The sequence below is a fragment of the Miscanthus floridulus genome, chromosome 1 (genome assembly GCF_019320115.1).
Source record: "Miscanthus floridulus cultivar M001 chromosome 1, ASM1932011v1, whole genome shotgun sequence".
Lineage (NCBI taxonomy): Eukaryota > Viridiplantae > Streptophyta > Magnoliopsida > Poales > Poaceae > Miscanthus > Miscanthus floridulus.
In genome coordinates this window covers 163,975,247-163,981,650 of record NC_089580.1, presented here as the reverse complement: position 1 = coordinate 163,981,650, position 6,404 = coordinate 163,975,247, and positions in this window count along the sequence as shown.

Below are 6,404 nucleotides of genomic sequence, written 5' to 3'. Positions count from 1 at the left end.
GTCCATGCGGGGTTTGGGTCCGATGTGTGGTGTAAACTACATGAGACTCCCATTCTTCTGTATCTGTCTCTAGATAGCGGCCCAAGCCGTTTAGTTGATTTGGGTGACCTAACAGCCTCTCCCTAATGGAGATTCTGTAGGTAGGCCCCTCCAAGTCCTTCCCGAGAAGGCGGAGGTTAAGGTTTGGAGTGTGGAGACAAAGACTCTGATCACGCTGGTGGACAAAAATGTCATAGCCACTGGGGCATAGGGTCCTAGCGGTCTGACCAGGCTTACTCAAAGTTTGCGCCTGCACACCGTGCCTCTAATTTTTTAAACATAAGGAGGAGCCGGGCAAAGAGAATGTCTAGCGAATAGACACCCTCGCTAGCCCCCGAGCAATTCCTGATCCCCTACCATCGCTGGGGTCAAAGGCTCGGTAATGAAATTAATACATAAAGTAAGCAAGTAAGGATGCTTATCTTTCGATAGCGGTCTTAAGTTGTCCGATTGACCTGGGCACCAGTTTTACCTCGATGGTAAGAGTGATGGGTTTAGAAAGCCTCCTCTAGATATGAGTGTGATCCTGGTTGTTCCTTATCCATTTCTTGTTAGTGGTCAAGCCGTCCGATCGACTCCCGTTACCTATTGAGACAAGATTTCCCTACAAAAATAGAGGATGAGAACATCCTATGCAAGAATTTAGTTAGGCAGATAAGTCAAGCGTCGAATTAGTGCAAAATGGATGGACTCTTTGTTATAGCAAACAACTTTTTAGCTCTTCTCTCTCTTTTTGTAAAAGAGGTTTAGTGCATTCTGACCCTTCCCATAGTTAAGGTCATAAAAGCTCAGAGTGCGGGTGAGCTAGCTCTGATCACGCTGGTGAGCAAAGGCGTTGTAGCTGCTGGGGCATAGGTTTCTCGTAGTCCACCTAGTTTTACTCAGAGCTTGTTCTCGAAAACCTGGCTCCTAGGACTTAACATAAAGAGGGCAGGCACTGTGAATTTTTGTAGGATAAATGTACTTATATCAGCCCTCGAGTAAGGCCCAACCCCCTGGTGTTTTGCTGGGATCGGATGTCACGAAGAATAGGGGAGTTTTGATAATGAAACTGATAAGTAAAAAGTGTGCATTTATTAGGGGTAAAAGTGATGTAGCTGCTCGATGTTCTAGGCATTGGTGAAGACCTCGCCATCAATGGTTTTCAGCTTGTAGGCGCCTGGCTAGAGTACATTCGTGATGATGTATGGTCCCTCCTACAGCGAGGAGAGCTTGTGGTGGTCTTTGTTGCTCTGGATGAGGTGAAGGACTAGGTCCCCGATGTTGAAGGCCTAACCCCACACTCGTCGGTAGTGGTACCATCACAACGCCTATTGGTATTTGGCCGAGCAGAGGAGGGCGATGTCATGAGCTTCATCCAGCTAGTCCATGGCATCCTTGTGGGATGCCTCAGCTCCCTGTTCATCGTATGCCTTGATCCTTGGCGCTCTATAGTCGAGGACGGTTGGGAGGATGGCCTCAGAACCATAGACCATGAAGAAGGGTGTGTAGCCAGTGGCTCGACTAGGGGTTGTCCTCAGGCTCTAGAGTACTAAAGGAAGTTTGGCGGCCCAACGTGCGCCGAATTTGTTCAATCGGTTGAAGATCCTAGGCTTGAGGCCCTGTAGGACCATGTTGTTTACGCATTCTACTAGCCCGTTCATCTAGGGGTGCGCTACGGAGGCCCAGTCGATCCAGATGTGTTGTTTAACACAAAATCGAAGGAATTTCTTGCCAGTGAACTGTGTGTCATTGTCCGTGATGATGGAGTTTGGGACTCCAAAGCGATGGACAATGTCGAGGAAGAATAGTATGACCTACTCGGATTTGATCATGGAAATTGGTCGAGCTTCTATCCACTTTGTAAACTTGTCTATGCTGACAAGCAAGTGGGTGTAGGCCTCGGGTGCCTTTTTGAGTGGTTAACCAGATTGAGTCCCCAGACTATGAATGACCAGGTGATGGGGATTGTCTAGAGTGCTTGGGCCGGTAGGTGAGTCTACCAAGCATAGTACTAGCACCCTTCATAGGTGTGTATGATTTGCTTGACATCGGCTACTGCGGTAGGTCAGTAGAAGCCCTATCAAAACATGTTTTTGACTAGGATTCTGGGTGTGGCATGGTGACCGCAGACCCCACCATGGATATCACTCAGCACATGCTTCCCCTGTTCGAAGGGGATGTAGCGTTGTAGGATCCCAGTGTGGCTTCGCTTGTAGAGTTCGCCCTCCATAAGAACAAAGGACTTGGCACGATGTGCGAGCCATCGAGCCTCCGTCCTGTCTGTCGGTAGTGTGTCACGGAGGAGGTAGTCAAGGTAGAGCGTCCTCTAGTCGACTAGAGGGTCGAGCTCTATCGCTGGGTCCTCTTCGAGCTCCATGACCTTAGAGCTGGATGTAGCCGATGGTTGGTCAGCCCCTGAGCTAAGATTGGATAGACCGTTACTGCCTTATTTTGACTCCTTGTAGCAAACCAAGGGCTTGTGCTGATCATTGGTGAAGATGCCCATTGGCATCGGCTCTTGGCCGGATGCTGCTTTCGTGAGCACGTCAGCTGCCTCATTGAGATGCCTCGAGATGTCATTGAGCTTGAGGCCATCGAATTTGTCCTCCAATTGGTGGACTTCTTAGCAATACTCGGCCATCTTGGTGTCGTGGCAACTTGACTCCTTCATGACCTAATCGACGACCAGCTAGGAATCTCCTCGAACATCGAGGCATCGGATGCCCAACTCGATGGTCGCGTGTAGGCCATTGATGAGCGTCTCATACTTGGCCACATTGTTGGAGGAGGGGAAATGGAGACAGACCATGTACCTCATGCATATCCCAAGGGGCAATACGAAGACCAGCCCCATGTCGGTGCCCTTCTTCATTAGCGATCCATCGAAATACATCGTCCAGTACTCTTGATCGATGACCGCTGGTGGCATTTGGATCTCGGTCCATTCTACGACGAAATCAGCCAACACCTAGGACTTGAGGGCTGTCTGGGAGGCATACGTAATGCCCTGACCCATTAGCTTGAGTGCCCATTTCATGGTCTGAAGCGACCCCGATTTCCACGAAGGGAAATCCACAGCGTCGAAGTGTAATAAGACCATTGTAGATCAAATTACCCAAATTCCAATCGAATATCATATCCATACAACGATAATATTAGAGTACAAGTAGTGCGGAATTACATAAATTATTACATCGCCGCATTGGCGGAATCAAAAGTAGCATTCATTTAGAACGGCTTAAAGATAAGATCGCCAAACTCGAGCGTAGGCATGAACCCCTCAACCATCAAACTCCTCGGAGCTATACTCCTCAGCAGAACCTGTGTGCCAAAATTCATCAGTATGATTTGTACTGGCCACTCCCAACCCTATGAGCATTGCTTTGTGGAAATTGGATGCAAATTGGGTATAATCAAAGGAACCTATAAAGCTGGGGTTTCCTATGCAGTAGCATATCAAGTATATAATAATAGTTGGTCGAGTTTTAAACACCATTCCCACACACATTCCACCCCATTCCCTTTTCTGAGCTAGGTTTCGATCATGGGATCGATATACCACCATCTCCACACCATCATCATACCATAACCATACCATCGCTCAGTCGACAGGCTAACTCCCTCTCGGCATTGTCTCAAGGCCCTTAGCCCCTAGCGACGACCGACACTCTCTCATGGGGGAAGAAAGAGAAGGACTCATCTCACTATCTAGTTTAAGCGAAACCCAAGAAAGGTCCATAGCCGACAAGTCGGCACATGTATCGATCGATCAACCACAAACTCTGCAGAGGTTTTACATAACCACAAGATCCGCCTTCCTTGCTGACCGTCGTTAACTAGGCTGATTCTGGCTGCTTGCTAGCCTAGGATAATGCCACTCTACCATTCAGCCCTGGTACACCCTAAATCTAGTCTGGGTGGCTAAAACTGTGAGTCATGAGCCGGGTCCACAAGGTCTCCATGAAGTCTCAGAAGGGTGTGGGGGAAATCCTCCGCGCCCCGTACCTCCTTACACTATCCGCTATCAACCTAGCAGTAGTGGCAATATCCTACCAAGTAGTCTAGCCGTCCCGCACCATATAGGGCGAGTGGTACGTAAGGCTTCCCGGTGAATCTGAGTACTAGTAAGTCCTTAGGGATGACCAAGCCAGAATGTCTTCATTAGGGTTTCCATTTGTCGTGCCACCACAGGACCTCCACTCTGGGCTCCTCCCATCACAGGTTCACACCCAGGTCCACCTCATATACCATTTACCCACCATAGGTATCCATTTCTAGGGGTACCCAGTAATGGAGACGGGGATCCCAATCTTCCGTCAGGTTCAAGATAAACAATGATTTGTTCGGAGAGCGACACACCGATCTGGCTTCAGATCACAAAGACCCAAACCCTGTAACCTTAGCACCACAGCTCCTCTGGTTATCAACCATGTTACAGACCAGGTTGACCTCGCCAAGAAGGCTAATCCCTGCTGCGAATCGAAGAACACAAGCAAGAACAAGATAAAAACGCAACTCAATTGAAGTGACAATTGCAGATGAATGATTAAGCACTCGAAGTTGGGGTCTTGCAAACCGATAACGGTGACTGTTCAATGACAGATTGATCTAAAACAAAACCCAAACCCTAAATTAGGTGGTGGCTACTGATTATATAGCCTAAGGGACGTCCAAGGATCCCTCTTCACGTCCTAAAGATGTCCCAACATGTTACAAGGCCCAACGGCCCAAAAGACGACGACACAGCGCCATGATAGATTCTAGACGTCAACTTGTTTCGATGATTCTTGTTGATTCCGAAGAGGTTTTGATGTGAAACCACTTGGATTGGCTTCCTTATCAAATTAGCTTTCCATCCATATGTGGATCATCGAAAACGGAGTTCGGATGCGTCCTGGGCGTCTATTTTATTGTAGACTGGTCCTGATGGCCGAGGTAGACTCGAACTCGGATTGGACTGGGCCTCTGGCTTGGCTTGGACGTCCTTGCTGGCCTCCTAAGGTGGTGGCCAAGGAGGAGGACGTCCAAGGCCATCTCTTAGGTGTTCTCCATCTTCTTGGGGCATGCTCCAACTTGGGCCTGGATCCTAAGGATGTCTAACAAGCCCATAACGATAGTGTAGCTCCCGCCAGAAGTAGCGACAGAATATATTGGTGATTTGGAGGCCTTGCCGATGTGATATTGAGATGGAACCAGATCTATTTGAAAGCTTATCAAACAATCTTTCCATCAAGTGCTCATTGACCTCGATCGCACTCCGGGTGGATGAGTTATGGCCTTCCCAATGAGGCACTGTCGAGCTACCGACGAACCAAAAGTTCAACTTTAATGAACTTCCATTATGAAACACATTTGAACCTACAATCAAATAGTGACATGTACATGTGGAACCAAGTGAATTATAACCAAAGCCACTATGCAAATGTAGGAACGAGCGCACCTTATAATCATTGTTCATATCCAAAGGTGCCATGTCCTCATCATCCTCCCCTTCTTGACAACAAACCATCCTCGGTTTGAGCTTAGCTGGTGGACAAGTTGTCGATAGTAGCCAACATTGCTCCCCTTCTGTGAGTTTAGCATCATGGGCATTACCTTTGCTCTCATGTTCAGTAGGGGTAATAGTTGATGGTTCTGAATTTTCACATGAGGCTGTGAGCTTCTCATTTTCTGTCACGGCATCCTTGCTCTTTTCTACATTGTCCTGCAAAAGGTTAGGCATAGTAGGAGGAATAACAACAGACTCTTCCTCTAAATGGTGCACCTCATCATATGAAGTCAAAATAGGAGGTGGATTAACAAAGGTTTCTCGCATAAGAAGTTTCATATCATTCCAAGTTTGAGGCTTATCAGAAGGATCTAAAGACTCCCACCAAGATAAAGCAGAATGTCACAAAACACTAACTGCATTTTTTACCTTCCTCCTTGGACACATAAGGCGAGTAGCAAATATGTTATCGATAGCAATTTCCCACTCCATATACTCATCAGCACCTATACCATCATAAGTCGGTGGATACGAACAACCTATCATTGTAAACACAAAAACAAGGAACAAATAGTGAAGGTTATCCCTAATAATCCTACTACGTAGGTGGAGTGGTGCTGCCTCTCAAGATCATAGCAAAAGGAAACACCTTATCAAGCTCTTACAAGGTTCTTACCAATGCAAAGCAGTGGACGGTACAACCGGTGGCTGGTACATGATACCTGTGAGGGTGTGACACCAAGATTGCAAGGGTCTTTTTCTATACCGATCTGAAGTATATGTGGAGCTTGGAAGGCACGTAAAAAACAAATATGTATATGTGGCATACAAGTCAGTGATAGACAGCAATATTGAATAAAAGTCCAGAGCACTTGTCCTAGTTGCTGGCCTATAC